The sequence below is a fragment of the Suricata suricatta genome, chromosome 6, assembly GCF_006229205.1.
Source record: "Suricata suricatta isolate VVHF042 chromosome 6, meerkat_22Aug2017_6uvM2_HiC, whole genome shotgun sequence".
Classification (NCBI taxonomy): Eukaryota; Metazoa; Chordata; class Mammalia; order Carnivora; family Herpestidae; genus Suricata; species Suricata suricatta.
Window position 1 is genome coordinate 33,797,191 of NC_043705.1, and position 16,137 is coordinate 33,813,327.

Consider the following 16,137-nt stretch of genomic DNA (forward strand, 5'->3'; position numbering starts at 1 on the left):
TAAATGTTGAGTACCTACAATGCACTAGGTAGGCACTATTCTGGATCTTTATAGGCAATAATTAGCAAGATTGACAATGTCCCTGTTCTACTGGAATTTTTATTTATTTTTCAATGTTTATTTATTTTGAGAGAGGATGTGCACATGAGTGGGGAAGGGGCAGAGAGAGAGAGAGAGAGAGAGAGAGAGAGAGAGAGAGAGAGGGAGAATCCCAAGCAGGCTCCACACTGTCAGCACAGAGTCTGATGTGGGTCTCAGTCTCATGAACTGTGAGATCATGACCTGAGCCAAAATCAAGAGTGGGGTGCTTAACCAACTGAGCCACCCAGCCTTCCCTCTACTGGCATTTTTAGTCTGATGATAGAGGTCAACCATTAAACAAATGATTATGTACAATTAAGCAAGTAACGATTGAAGTGTGGTCACACTAAGCGTGCTGAAGAAGGACAGGATAGTGTGAGCACATATGAGCAGAAGGACTTAGGATAGTCCCAGAGGTCAGGGAAGGCTTCCCTGTGGATGTGATATTTCATAGCTGATATCTGCAGGAAGAGAGTGGCCCAGGGGAAGAACAAGAGAAAGGAAGGCCAAGGGCTTGAGGAGCTAAGAGTAACTAGCGAGGGGCTGGACAGTTTGTGAGCTGCAGCCAGTCCATGCAGAACAGTGCAGGCCATGGGAATTTCCACTTCTTTCTGTGGCAGTGGGAAGCCAGGGGTGATATAATTGGAGGTAAAAGACTCACAATAATGCTGATTAAGAAAGGTTTCTCTTCTCTATCCTTATCCCCAAGTTGTGATTGGTCCTTGTTGGAAAGATCTTAAGGTGAATCTTTAAAAATTAATAAAAGGGAAACCTCACTGACAGGGACCCTGGAGAGTAGAAAGGGAGCCTAGAAGGGCAAGCTGTACCACTCCATGTCAGTTTCAGAAGGACTGTCAATCACACCCCTAACAGAAGTATCTTGAAGGAGAAGACACCAATCACAGGTGGCAGCAGGCAAGGATGTGCAGGGCATCTCCCGCCGGGAGTCGGCGTCGCTGTCACCCAGCCAACGAGAAACCCTCAGCATCCCGAGCTCTTGCTTCTCGCCTTCCATCTTCCACTTCCACATAAAATAATGTTCTTCTCCTTCGTTTGTTACAGTTGCTTTTGGGTTTGCCATGGCTCACCTGTCCCAGATTGCAATTCTCTGCTATTTCTGAATAAACCCACTTTTGCTGGTAAAATAACTGGTAGTTTTTTTTTTTTAGGGTTAACAGATTCTTCTGGATTATAATCACAGAAGCCACATTGCCATCTGAGGCTTCTTTGGGGTTCTTGACTAACTCCACACGGGCTCATGGACCTCTCTCACAACTGGCAAAGCTTGGTTTGCGCATTACTGCAATATTTCAGCAAAGAACATGCTGTGAGAAGCTTTTGCAAACTCTCACCAATGCTGCTGCCACCCAGATGCTCTTAGCCAATATCACCTTTTGTAAGAGCAACGCAGACGCTGTTTTAAAGGAAGTCGGTGCCCGGCTTGCTATTTGGACTCCATAAAGCTCACTTCCCCCTATTTCTCTTCTCTTTTTAAAAGATCTAATAGCTTCCATTTAGAGGTTGAGGTGAATTTAAATCATCTGCTCCCTCTTTCAAGGGAACTAGCATCCTAGATTTAACTCCTATTGTAGACTGAAAGGCTTTGTGCTCAAAAAGACTCTTAGAAATCAGTCAGCAGATGGGAAAGAAATTGTGGTTGTTTGGAGGGGGTGGTATGGAAGATTGGCTTGAGAATCTTTTGAAGTGTGCTTGTGTATTCTTCACACTAACTGTGAAGCCTGTAAGAGCCAATTGGAAACTGGCTATAGCACTAATTCCTTAACAAGTATTCTAGGAGATATTTTTTAATTCTACCCTCAACAAAAATATATATTTTTTTTCTGTAATAAAAATGCCATCTCTTCCTAAAATGTTAATAATGCTACATATTGTTGATGCTCTTAAGGACTGACCATAACAATCCAGTTTGGGGACCTGAACGTCTAGCAGGCTCTAGGATAGAGCCAAGGCTAATGATTCTTGTAGTAATGAGACATTATTTGTTGTTACACTGTAACTGTAACCATTTGGTGCAGAGCCAATCCGGCAGTTTGTGACAAAGAGACTGGAAGAGAAACAGGCAGTATAAAGTCTAGGCCTTTAATTCATAGAAGGGCTATGGAGTTAGGGCCCTGGGTTACTGACCAGCCTGCAGCGACAAGCCCAGTGTGTGTGATGACGTGCTTCGTGGTGGAGGCCAGCCAGTTAGCAATTCCTCAGGAAGCTCTGCTGGAGGTTGTGGTCGTGAAAAGAAGCATCTTCTGAGAATGCAGTGACGGTGGAAGTGACAGATCACGAAATTCTGCTCTCTGGGGCCACACTGCAACAGTCTCTAAGAATTGTCAGCACAAGGATAACCCTATATAGAAGAGTGTTTTTTGTTTAAATTTTTTTAAATGTTTATTTATTTTTGAGAGACAGAGACAGAGCATGAGCAGGGGCGGCACAGAGAGAGGGACAGGGAGAGAATCTGAAGCAGGCTCCAGGCTCTGAGCTAGTTGTCAGCACAGAGCCCAACGCAGGGCTCAAACCCACGAACCATGAGATCATGATGTGAGCCAAAGTCGGATGCTTAACCGACTGAGCCACCCAGGTGCACCCCTCCATTTTAAAAATAATTTTTACACTTGATCTTAGCCAAAAGGCCGAGAAGCGATTAAAAGTAATTTCAAAAAAATGTTTATAGGAGAGTGTTTAAAAACATAGATTTTGGGGGCACCTGGGTGACTCAGTCTGTTAAGCTTCTGACTTCAGCTCAGCTCATGATCTCACGGTTTGTAGGTTGGAGCCCCACACGGGGCTCTGTGCTGACAGCTCAGAGCCTGGAGCCTGCTTCAGATTCTGTGTCTCCCTCTCTCTCTGCCACACCCACTCGTGCTCTCTCTCCAAAATAAATAAACATTAAAAGTTAAGAAAAAAAGAAAAGACATAGATTTTGGATCCAGCTACACTGCCGCCTTGCTGTGCAGCCTGGGACAGTGTTAGTTACCTGTCCCTGCTTGAGCTTCCTTCACTGTAAAATAAAGATAACAACACCGAGGTCCCTGCTGAACGGTGCCAAGACTTGAGCACCTGCGCTGGGCAAAACGGAAGGGGTGTCGCATAACTCAGTAAGAGCGATAAATACTTCAATGTGATATTTCCTTAAACATTCAGATTTAATGCTAAAAATGCACGATGAATGAAACAGCACACGGGCTATTTCTGTGACTGAGTATTCTGACCTTTTTATCTTTCTGAGGCTTTAATAAAAGGTTCCACAGTCACACACTCAGCCTTTTCTCCCTGCTACTGTTTTGGCAGCCATTTCTGACTTGTAGTATCTTGTACCATTTAGAGTCTGAGAATTTTCAAAATCATCCAGTCTTGATACTGAGACACAATTTACTTATTGTATTTTGTTTGTTTTACTTCTCTCACCAGAATGTAATCTCTATCAAGTCACGGTTTTTCTTAATTTTTTCTTATGTTGAGATTTTAGATTCACCAAAAAGCTGCAAAAATAGTATGGAGAAATTCATGTCTACCCTTCACCCAGATTCCTGTAATGTTAGCATCTTATAACCACCGGACATTGATCAAAACCCGGAAATTAACATCATGACAATACTGTTAACTGAAGTACAGACTGTGTTTAGATTTCACCAACTTTTCCACTGATGCACGTTTTCTGTTTCAGGGTCCATGATGCAGTTAGCCATCCTGTTTCTTAATCTCCCCTGATCTGTGACAGTTTCTCTATCTTTCCTTGTTTTCAAGGACCCTAATGAGCTTGAAGGATACTGGTCAGATATTTTCATCTTCTCATGATTGGATCGAGGTAATGAGTTTTGAGGAATACCGGAGGTGATCAATGCAATTTTTAAATTTTATTTTGATCACTAATGTTTTATCAGCATCTATAAGAGTACCTGGAATACACAGATGGTAAAATAAAAGAAAGCCGAGAAAATAAAAAAAAATAATTTATCAATTATTTGAGGCAGAATTTATATGCATTTACCTGATGATATGGTTAAATATGTGTATATTCATATGTACAGCAATACAAAGTTTTCCTACAGAAAATACTTATAAAAGGCTGATGGCTTCCAAAGAAAATTAGCTACCCTGAAAAATACACTTATCTGAGCTGTCAGCACAGAGCCTGACACGGGGCTTGAACCCACGAACCTGAGCTGGTATGATGACCTGAGCTGAAGTTGGATGCTTAACTGACTGGGCCACCCAGGTGCTCCGAGAAATCCCTTTCTGAATTAACTGTAGGTCATTGATTGTCAGAAAACAAACAGAAGACCCGAAAATGTAAGAAAGCCGGCTTTAAGTGTAATGTACAGCATCTGAAAAACACTATTTTCTTCCCAAAACATACAGTGTCTTACCTTTAACCAAGAATTGGTAGAAAGAAAGAAGGTGGGTCCTCTTTGTGCTCTGTATCTCTGGCATCTACCATGTTACCTTCCTCTCAGTGGGTGCTTTATAAACATTAGCTTAAACCCAGCCTACACTATTAATCATCTTCTTTAAGGAGAGCCATACCAGCCATCGGGCAGCTGTTCCTCCAAGGGACATGACAATAATTTTGCAGACTAATTGTGACTCTGACAGAGAGGGATTCAAATTCTACCACTAGCATGGCAAATGTCTTCAGCTCTCTGAGCTCCATTTTCTTCATATATAAACATGGAAAAAGCCTTTGTTGTCAAGGATTAAACAAAGTGACTTTAAAAAAAAATTAAATCTTGAGAGAGAGTGTGACAAGGCAGGAGTTGTGGAGGGGTAGAGAGAGGGAGACGCAGAATCTGAAACAGGCTCCAGGCTCTGAGCTGTCAGCACAGAGTCTGATGTGGGGCTTGAACCCACAAACTGTGAGATCATGACCTGAGCTGAAGTTGGTCACTTAACCAACTGAGCCACCCAGGTGCCCGCAGAGTGACTTTTCTTTAAGTGCATAACAGGAGTCCTGGCGCATAAAGAATGTCAATAAAGAGACCTTCTTACCTTTCCTCCTGTACCTTCTCAGCTCCTCATCCACCCCCTACCCCACCCCGCACCCCAGGGAAGACCAGTGGCTTCCACCACGATAGATCACTGCCTCCAAGAGGGCAGACACTTCTGATGGACAGAAGCAGTAAAATATGCTTCTTAATCTCCCATTTAGAAGCTAAATGACCTCGGTAGGTCATTAACCAACCTGTGCCTAGTATTTTTAACTGTTTGATGGACACACCAGTGACTACCTCAAACAGTTACTATGAGGATTATGAGAGAACATGTACCTAAAGTGCCTGGGACTCTGCTTGAAACTTGTAACTTGTCATGAAAACAGCTGTTGTTATAATGGGTTGTTGCATTTGATGGATAGGCTAAGTGAGGGTGAGACAGGTATATGAGAGAGAAGGAGAAAAAGAAAAATCTCATTTGTTAGGAAGGAAATAAAATACAGTGTTAAATAAAATATTTAAATAAAATATCATCAGAGAAATTTTGCCTGATCCAATAACTATGTTAGACCTTCCCCTTCCATGGTCTTACCTACATAGTTAAGGAATGGTAGAGAGGGAAGAAGCCATAGTTCAATTATTGTGGCGTTTCCAAAGGTTTTTGGACATGGGTGGGCAAACATGTTCTGTGGAGGGCCACCAAGTAAATATTTTAGACTTTACAGATCACATCCAGGTTCTGCTCATGTGTTTTTATTCTTGTGTTTTTATTTTGCTTCTAACAAATTTTCACAAACGTTAAAACCACCTTTTGGCCCACTGCGCAAGATTGGCTGATCCCTGGTAAAATCACTTACCATATTTTAGAGAAATTTGCAGAAGGACGTAATGAGTAGCTAAGCTTGGAGTTTAGAGCATCGCCTAATTGCTGACAAGGGAGAGAGAGATTTGCAGCATGGGCAGTCAGACTCCTAGTCAAAACCACTGACGAATGGAAGCAAGAAAAACCCAGAGTCTAAACCCAAGGCTTAATGAGACATTCTTTTCACACATACATGTCTTGGGACTTATTTGTCATAAATGCAACAGGAAATTTGTTTGGCCAAAGGTGCTTATGACTATTAGAAGAGAATTCTCCACGGGCCTCTTAGATTTCTGCACATCTTGCAAGTGAGGCACTCACTGCCCATCTGCTCCAGACGACGTTTTGAGAGATATTGGTATTGAACAGCCTTGTCTCTCGCAGGGGCAAAACGCAAGCATGTTACTATGAAAGATCTGGGTTCCCTAAACTCTAGGCTCTTCTCTTATGATACAAATCACTTCTCATGCAAGTATCAGCTCACCTTCTTCCTGATGGAAGAAACGGCTGTGAGTAATAAACAGTCCTTCGTTTCTGACGCTGGAGTCTTATGTCATCTGTCCACATCCCGAATCTCTGGCAGGATTAGTTCTTAGCTCGCACATAGGGAAAAAAACAAACCCAAACTTTTTACAATTTTTAACAGTGACAGAAATGGAAAGAAGATGAGGAAGCACAATCTAAATCAAGGAAACCAGAGAGTATTATTTTAAAAGCTACCTTAAAAAAGAGCATTTAACAAAATCTGAAAATGGTTTGATGCCCAGACACAGGAAAGAAGATGGAAAGAGTTGGCAAACAGGGACTTGTCCAGCCTATTTGGGTGATTTGAGTGAATCTGTCACACGACAAGAGCCCTCCTCATCTATCCGGTGCCTCTATTAAAATTCTACCCACTGTTCAAAAGGCTTTTCAAATATCACACTATCCGGAAGTGACCTCTTCATTAAAGCTCAGAAACGTGCACTACCCGTGTTCACATAGCATTCCGATGGTAGTGATCTCACAGGCAGATTGCCCTCTCTTAAATGGTAAATCCAGAGCTGCTAGCAATGTGATCAACAAATGCATGTTTTATTTCTTTGGCCTTGTATTCTGATTTTTTTTTCAATCTTCTATAGATTTAAGAGTGATGGCCCATTTTTACTTGTGTTTGCATTCAAATTGGATGATTGCTATGGGCTGTGCTATATTGCCTCCAAATTCATTTTGAAGTCCTAATCCCAGTACCTCAGAATGTAGCTGTTTTAAAGAAGTAATTATGTAGTTAGTAGGGTGGGTCCTAATCCAGTATGACTGATAGCCTTATAAAATGAAAATTGGACATGGATAGGCATAGAGGGGAGACCATGTGATGACATGGGTTGAAGATGGTCATCCACAAGCTAAGGAGGGAGGCCTCAGAAGAAGCCAACCCTGCCAATCCCCTCATCTCAGACTTCTAGCCTTCAGACTGTAAGAAAATAAACAAGCAAAACCAAAACAAATTTCTGTTGTTTAAGCCAAAGTCTGTGGTGTTTTGTTATGGCAGCTCTAGTAAACTAATACAGTGCTCTATATTTAGCTCTAAAATAAATGGATTTCTTAAGAAAGCCATCTCTGCCTCTGGGTTAGGTATCTCTCCTATTTACTGAATAACAACTTACAGTACCCTCTGTCATATCATATACCTTTCACACTGCATTATTATTATCTTTTAATTATTTATTACTATTCATATAATACAGTATTAATCACATCTGATGCAAGTGACAGAAAATCTGCTTTACATAAGATCAAGCAAAGTGGAAATCTACTGAAGATTCAGGAGTAGACCTAGCTTCAGGCATGTTTTGATTCAAGGACTCAAATGACATCATCAGAACCCATTCTATTTCTATCTCTTAACACTGCTTTCCTCCCCACAAGCTTCAGTCGCAGGCTTCATGTGATGGCAAGATGGCTGCCAACAGATCCAGGCTTATATAATCCCAAGTTCAAGATGAGCAAAACAGAAGAAAAAGCTTGTTTCTCAGTAGTCCCACCAAATCCCCCAGGTTGAATCTTGTTGGATCAGACCACACACTCATCTCTGAACCAATCAGCACAAGCAGGGATGCAATGCTCAGGCCAAGGTGGAGTTGCACACTCCCCAGCAAGTCAGAGGTAGAGTCAGATACCGGTGCTCATGGACTGAGGGAGGGGTAGAGGGAGAAGAAAATTGAGATTCAGGAGAAGGGAGGATGGGTGCTTGGCAAGCAACTTGTTTGTTGCTTTGATACGACTGTGAAGCTCTCAGAGACTAGATATCCGAGTCTCATTCTATCTCCTGGACCCAGCAAGTTTACCTGAATGTAAAAGTACCGCCAATGAGTGTGTATGGAATGAATGAATGAATGCATTAGATGTGGAGCCATCAGTGAAGCATGAGCTATTCATTCCTGCTGCAACTGGACAGAGTACTTATGAGTCTCTCTCACCTCCATAGTTAGAAAACAGCTTGCAGCCTCACAGGCTGAGCCTGGCCTGGTGGAGGAAATGGCCCACTTCTCTTCCCCAGCAGGGAACACGCAACAGCCTTGGTGAGATTGTGCGTATTGACTCCGTGATCAAATTCTATCTAGACCCAGAGGAGTGGGTGAAAATTAAGACAAACAAATGGAGAGGGTGTGGAGACACGAATCTTACCCTAAATGTTTCTGTTCTTCATCTCAGCCAGCAAGTGGGGTTTGCAACAGATAGGTTACAGAACCACCTAGTGGTCAAAGAGCAGCCACGCTAGTAGTGCACAGAATCCAGTTGGTGTATTTAAGGAGCATAATCATGGTCTTTCTGGAACTGTAACGTACCCTGGTCACCGAAGGGTCCAGGTGCTCTCCCTGGCTTCCACTTTTTCTTCTACTTTTGGAAGTGCCACTGAGAGCAGAAATTTGGGATAAAATGAGTCCACTAGATTAGTTTTTCATTTCTACTTTTGTTATAGAAATTGTTGAGAAAGGAAGGGTGTTGAAATGGCAAAGGAGACTAAAAAAATCTAGTAAGAATGTTAGTGCAACATGCTCTCCTTATACCTGATCATCTGTGGGCATGAAGACCATAGGAGGGAGGGTCCTTCAATCTCTATTTCATATACTTATGCATTGCTTGACTTATAATACATAACAAAATAGAAGTCATTGGACTAGGGAGGTTTTCCCTGATGTTCTGGAACCAGGGTGTGGTCAACCCGCACTAACTGATTTGCGAATCTCCCACACATATTCTTCAGATAAACAAATGACACAGGCATAGACAGTGGCTTTGGCGCTAAGTGGTGCTGAACTTGTTCAGCTGGGAAGTTAGTTAATCCATGGGCCTCACTGGTTTGGATACTCCAATATTCTTATTTCTGACATTGTGAGACTGTAAGCTCCTGTGCACTCTCCCCGAGGGAAGTGGTCTGCTGATGTGTTTGGAGGAAATGAGGTTGGCAGATGAAAGTGACATGGGATTCCATTTTGCTACTGGACACACAGCCATGATTCAAAATGCAGCTATGTGACCTAACATGTTCTACATGAAGACTTCTAAAGGTTTTGGATCAAGGGGCACCTGGGTGGCTCAGTCAGTTGGGAGTCCAACTCTTGATTTCATTTCAATTCATGATCCCAGGGTCATGGGATTGAGCCCCACGTTGGGCTCCACACTGAGCATGGAGACTGGGATTCTTTCTCTCTCTCTCTCTCTCTCTCTTTTTCTTTGCCTTTCTTCCCTGCTTTCTCTCTCTCTCTAAAAATAAATTTTAAAAAATTAAGGTTTTTAGATCATAATACATATAATGGAGTGATAATTAAATACATGATATTTACAAAAATATTATCAAAGTTGTATTTAGAAGAGTTATTCTGTAGCCCGGTAGATTGGAGATGGAGAAATATTGGCTCACAAGATACCAGTTAGGAATGTATTATACACTAATTCAGGGCAGCTGCTAGGATCATTGCCTTTGCAATTTCTTTGCCAATGTTGAATCTTCCATGTGCCTATTACAGTGCCTGTAGATAAATACGCTTTGGTTGAATGCATGTTTATGTAAACCTGCATGATCACTCATGTAAGTAGAGGAAGGAGGCATGAGAGAGACAGGAAAAAATACAGAAGACTTATCTCATATGTGGATGCAAGAAGCTGGGAGAGAGGACATCAAATGAAGGAGACTCTGCAGCTTGCTCATTATTGGAATGGCCAGGAGAGAAAGATAGAGATGGAGATGAACAGGGAGGGGGAATTGTAGATTGTGGAAAGGCAGCCTGCCAGAGCCAAGGAAAGAGGAAGCGGCAAGCTGGGTTTCATTCATTGTGCTCATGTTAGGTTCTAATGGATTGACAAAGAGACATCTTAAAGAAATGCCCAGTAGGCTGTTAATGATAGGGATGTGAGCATACGTGAGGGGTTCATGTTTGGGATACAGTTTTGGATATCTGACATGGAAGGAAGAGTTCAATATGTAAGAGCAAATAAACTGCTTCGGAGAGCAGGATATAAAGACAGAGGCTGAGAGCCCAGAATTGAGTTCTGAGGAACATTCACTATTCCAAAAAGTGTGGGGAACATTGGAGAAACTTGCAGAAGATAAGCATCTCCAATTGCCAGGTGGATCCATCGCTACTAAAGTCCAGGTGAAATTACTTGACATTTTAAATGCAGACTATAGAGAGAGTCGTTCAAATGTCAGATATAAAGTAGAAAATCCTTCGGAGATACACAGAGGGAATAAAATATCTCCATCCTTCAGTTGTGCTGTTTTAAAATTCTTAAAAGCAACAAAAATCCAGATACTTCAATTAAAAAGTTTGCAGCTGAAGTTTGCTTTCATTCCAGCCCATCTGAGCACACTTTTTCCCTTCTATTTTTGCTGTGTCTCCACTTTATAAAGAGGTTGTTTAAACCTGTGTGTCAAATTCTCACAAAGCAACCTAGCCACGAAGGGAAAATCAAAAAGGAAGTACAGTGCATTTATAACAGCTTTGCTGGGAATCAGTGGGAGGGGAAACCAAAGGATCCTGCCCAGACCAGTGACCCTTGAGCACTGGGAACAATTAACTGGCAAACCATGAAGGGACATCATGGGAGGACCAAGAGTGGCTCAGACAACATTTTTAGGATGAAAGGACTAGACCTTTGGCAGTTACCATTTTTCACCTCCTTGCTTTCCAATGGCCTTCCTTTTTTTACATTAACAAAAACAGTACCTTTCTAGATGTCATTGCACATCCAGGAACAAGGGACAGAACAGGTGAGCAAGCGAGCACAATCATTGCCTTGGGGAATGCCGAGGCGTCAAGTAGCTTGTTGGAGGACATGTTGAAATAAACATAAGTGAGTTGTACTGATGGGAGAGAAATCAGTCTCTCCTTTTCATCCTTTTTCAAGGGTGTGTGTGTGTGTGTGTGTGTGTGTGTGTGTGTGTGTGTGTGCGCGCGTGCCCCCACAAGTATGTGTGGGACCAGCACTGATTTGGATAGGTAAATGGAAACACGTGATTATTGCATGGTGATGTAAGTTTGATGGAAACAATATACTTTTTTGTGAGCAGATGGCTCATGGAAGCAGGACCCAGGTGCTTCCTTTCTGAAGGAAACTCCCAACAATATTGAACAGCACTGAGATCCACTGTTAACAATGAGAACACATTGACAGAAGAGACCAGTGATTCTCAAATCAAATTCTTTAAGTCTTGTAACACTGTAGATTCAGCTCATTAAACTACTGAAAAGGGGATAAATTAAAAAGCAATCATTTTAATTATCATGTTTATGTCAAGCTTAGCCAACTGCTACAATAATATCACTTGGTTTGTTTTATGGTAATTAATCCAGTAAGTGTACAAAGAAAACAAATTAGAACTATTTATAGCTCTGAAGCTAAGTGGAAATGAGATATTGCCCAAGTACTATTATAATAAATATAGGCTTGCTGACATGCCTTCAGATTATGCTTTAGGACGTTCAACCATTCCTGTTCGTTTTCAACTCTATTAACCTCCATGAAACAAAGAAAATTTCAATAGTGGATCTCATCAAATCTATTTGCAGATGTGCATATGAGGTTGAGTAATCGGGCACTTGCTTTGAGACAAATTGGATAAATATCACTAAGGAAATGTTAACCAACATGCATATACTGAATGCATTAAAAAAAAAGTCTCTGCAGTGAGGTGCAAACAGATGTATCTTCATGAGTCAGTTCCACAAGTTGAAAGCCATGATCAAGATTCCTATCATTTAAAGGGCATGGATGCCTCCAGGTCCAGACAAAACTGAATTATAAGGAATCAAAAGAAAGTATACATCTGGCACAAAATGGGAAAAATTTATATTAGAGATAACTGTCCTTTTTTCTTAAAAGTAATGTCCCTCAGTCAGCAGAAACAAATGAAAACTATGTGTAAGACCACTGGTCCAGTGTTTAGGCACAATACATGCAACTTAGGTCTCAAGTAATGACATTCGTAATTGAAAGAAAAAAATTGTCCAGGTCTCCTCATGATGCCAGGGCACTACTGTTGCTGAGACCACTACTGTCCACGATGACACATGCTACTTACTACGCGGGCCAGCTTTCACTTTACAAGGCACCAAGTTGAGTCCTAAGCAGTCCTTTGCTCCATTAATGCAGAGCTTCGCATGCAGACGCTGTAGTTAACCCTGCAGATGACAAAACGGAGGCTGAGAGAGGACACATCCACAAGATTCTAGTCGGGAAGCTCGCTTCTGAGCACTAACCGGTCAGATTGGAAAGCCTCAGTTCTTCTTAACCACTGTGTTTTCTCCTAACAAGTACAAACTTTAAATGTGGAGTTTGAGGGGGACTTTCAAACAGAGTCGAAGTAGCCTGCTCTTTGTCTTGGGCTCTCTGGCTTTCCCCCAACCACAGGTTAACACAGCTAGTGCATGAACATATAACCAGGTTTGCTATTTTAAAAATAGGGCCCTGAATGTGAGTAGCTCCTTGGGTTTTGTAAAGCCGTTTTACATAAGGGTCTTTTTTTTTTTTTTTTTTTTGATGCTGTGTTCAGTGAAGTGGGCAGAAATATCACTCTTATCCTTGTTTTACAAAGAGTATAAGACTTAAACTTTACTGAAAGCTATATGATGGGTTAGGGGCAGAGCCAGAGGTAGAATCTAGTTTTTATTCTTTTTTCTTTTCTTTTTTTCCTTTTCTTTCCTTCTTCCCTCCCCTCCCCTCCCTTCCCTTCCCTTCTCTTCCCTTCCCTTGCCTTTCTCCCAAACACAATCCACTTCTGCTTGGCCCTTCCATGTGAGGGAACAAATACAAACATACACATAAATGCACATACAAGGTAACTGCAGTGCCCCACAGGATTCCTCTAGGAGCCTGCTAAACAAAGTAAATAACAGCTGGTAGAGCTTTAGGATCTCCTTTAATCTAGAATTTAGAACTAGAGGTACACATCTCAAGTTAATTCCAGAACTGAACCAAAATTGCCTAATCCAAACCTCAGAGAGATATATCAACTTCTGATTTGTTGCCAAAAAAAAAAAAAAAAGAAAGAAAGAAAAAGAAAGCCCTTTGAGAGATGGAAAATTTTAATTTATCTATCAGTTCAATGTCATGTATATTTTTTTTCTAGTTTTCCCTTAGGACTGAAAATAAATTATAAGGCAGCATGATTCCTTCTCAAAAGTCACCATCTTTTCAACCTTTTATAACTACTCTCTGAGTCAAATCATGGCTACCCTCATTTTGAGCTGTGTAGCAAATGGGCAAATACTTTGAATCTTTTCAATAATCTGAAGCAGTGACAATAATAACGCCCACATCACTGGATTGTTGTGATCCATAAATGAGATATAGATGTGACATATCTGGCAGGGGGTGTGGCACATGGTATGTGACAAGTACTTTCTAGTGACTGATTTCATGCCGCAACATTATTTTTAAATGCATACTTGAAGCCAAGTGTGCAAATAATGATTATGCTTTTGTCAAATTTTTTTATCTTGAAGTTACAGTTAATTAGACTTATTGTCTATCAAATGCATCACTGAAATGGGAATTGATATCACTGATTAATTTGCATCTGTCTTAATAAAGGGTGCCAGAACTATGAGGACACAGTCTCCGCCTTGGATGAAGTTACTTAGGCTTTCTCTTTGCTCCCAAGTTTGCTTTGTTAGAATCTCCCTAGTGGGGCTCCCGGGTGGCTCAGTTGGTTAAGCTTCCAACTTCTGCTCAGGCCACGGTCTCACAGTTCATGAGTTTGAGCCCTGCATTGGGCTCTGTGCTGACAGCGCAGGTCCTGGAGCCTGTTTTGGATTCTCTCTCTCTCTCTCTCTCTCTCTCTCTCTCTCTCTTCCTCTCCCTCGCTCATGTTCTCTCTCTCTCTCTCTCTCTCTCTCTCAAAAATAAGTAAACATTAAAAATAAATAAATAAATAAATACATACATAAATAAATAAATAAATAAATAAATAAGAATCTCCCTAGCTTGTGAGCTTCTAGAAGGCAGAGGTAGGCAATTTCATTTGTAATCTCTCAGGGTCTGCCACATATTAGCCAAACACTTGTTAAACACTGATTTGGTGCCAGAAAACTAAAACCAATTCACCCATTAAAACAATGTATATCAGTTTTGAGATTCTCGCTTTATTTGGTCAACCATAGCATCTTTATTTCTCTGGAATCTAAATTCTACTCTTGGGCATGCACTGCTTTTTTCTATTTGGAACAGCTCTTATAATACACACAAAAAGGAGGGAGACAAAAGGAGAGAAAAATAAAGAAAGATACAAGAGAAATAAGGAGAGAACAAATGGAACAGCATAAGAAAAAAGAATAAATTTCACTTTTTATCTTTCACAGAATACCTTTTAGTATTTTATGATTTTTTTTGTTATGTTCATTTACAATGTTTATCATTAAAAAGAAAACAAGTATAGACAGCTGATGATTTCTGTGTTCGAACATTTAAATTAAAATGGTCCCCTAACTTGGGACATGATTTGTTAATTGTAGCCATTGTTCCTGAGGTTACTGGAAATCTTAAAGTAGCAGAGTAGAAGGGAAATAACATGGCTTTGAAATTACACACACAAATAGCCCTACAGCAATCTTTCCCAAACTATTTAACCCCGTGCACTATCACTTCTTCATCTTTAAAATAAAACTTAACAGTAATTCCCCCAAGCAAAAATGGCTCCAACATTTGCCATCAGGGTAACATTATGTGAACCTCATTTTCCTTGTGAATGATCTGTAGGTAAGAATATCTACCTCATTAGGGCTGTTAGCAGGAATAAATTCCATGAGATAATTGGGAAGGATTCCATTCTACATACTAGTAGACCTGCGTTATCAAAAACTGTGCTCAATTATTATTACATTTTTGATCTTGTCAATGAAAATATTGTGGAAATTTGTTTTCCTTTTTGTTTATATAGCATTACATATACCATATACATATGTAATATATGTATACCTATTATCCTTGAATTTGCCTCTTGGCTCACAGAGCCTAAAATACCTATTGTCTGGACTTTTACAGAATGAGTCCACTGACTTCTGCTTTAGGAGACAGGAAGTAATACTACCCCAGGCATGGCTTCCTCTAAGGCGTGTGTCTCATACAGATGAAACCAATTCCAGGTGCCTGTGGGGAGAAGAGTGGAGAAAAGGTAGACACATTTTAAAGAAAGATTCTTGTCTTAAAAGGGGGAAAAAAAGGATTCCTTTTTTCCTTCCATTCTTTTTTAGGGCTAACCTAGAAAGTGCCTTATGGTTGGCTTAACTGTCCCTTTCCCAGACAGATCAACGGTTACGAAACAACTCGTGTCACATATGGGGAAAAGCAAAATTGGATCCTTCCTTCATGTGCCAGGTGGTACAAAAATTGAATGTGAAAAGCAAAACTTTAAAATCCCTACAAGAAAATATTGAAGCTGCTTTTATGGCTTGGGACAAGACAGACACAAGCCATGAAGGCAGAGATCTAGCGCCTGAGCCCGACAGAAATCACTAGGAAAAACCTTGCACAGATGTGCACAAGACGTACACAGGCCTATTTATACACCAATTTGTGAAAGCAAGCAACTGGAGACAAACTTAATGTTCAAAGCAGGAAACGGACCAGCGCATTGCAATATATTAATGAACTACTACATACTAGTAACAGAGATTTCATGAGGTATGCACATAGCTGAATCTCACAAACTTATGGGTGAAAAAAATCAGTTACAAAAGAAAAGCCAAGTGGGATGTCATTTACATAAAA

At 40.8% G+C, this 16,137-nt stretch overlaps 1 pseudogene; it reads right to left on the reverse strand.

Moving 5' to 3' along the window:
* Positions 1-2,596: 2,596 nt before the first annotated feature.
* On the reverse strand, positions 2,597-2,738 carry LOC115295003 (annotated as a pseudogene).
* Between the last annotated feature and the right edge of the window lie 13,399 nt (positions 2,739-16,137).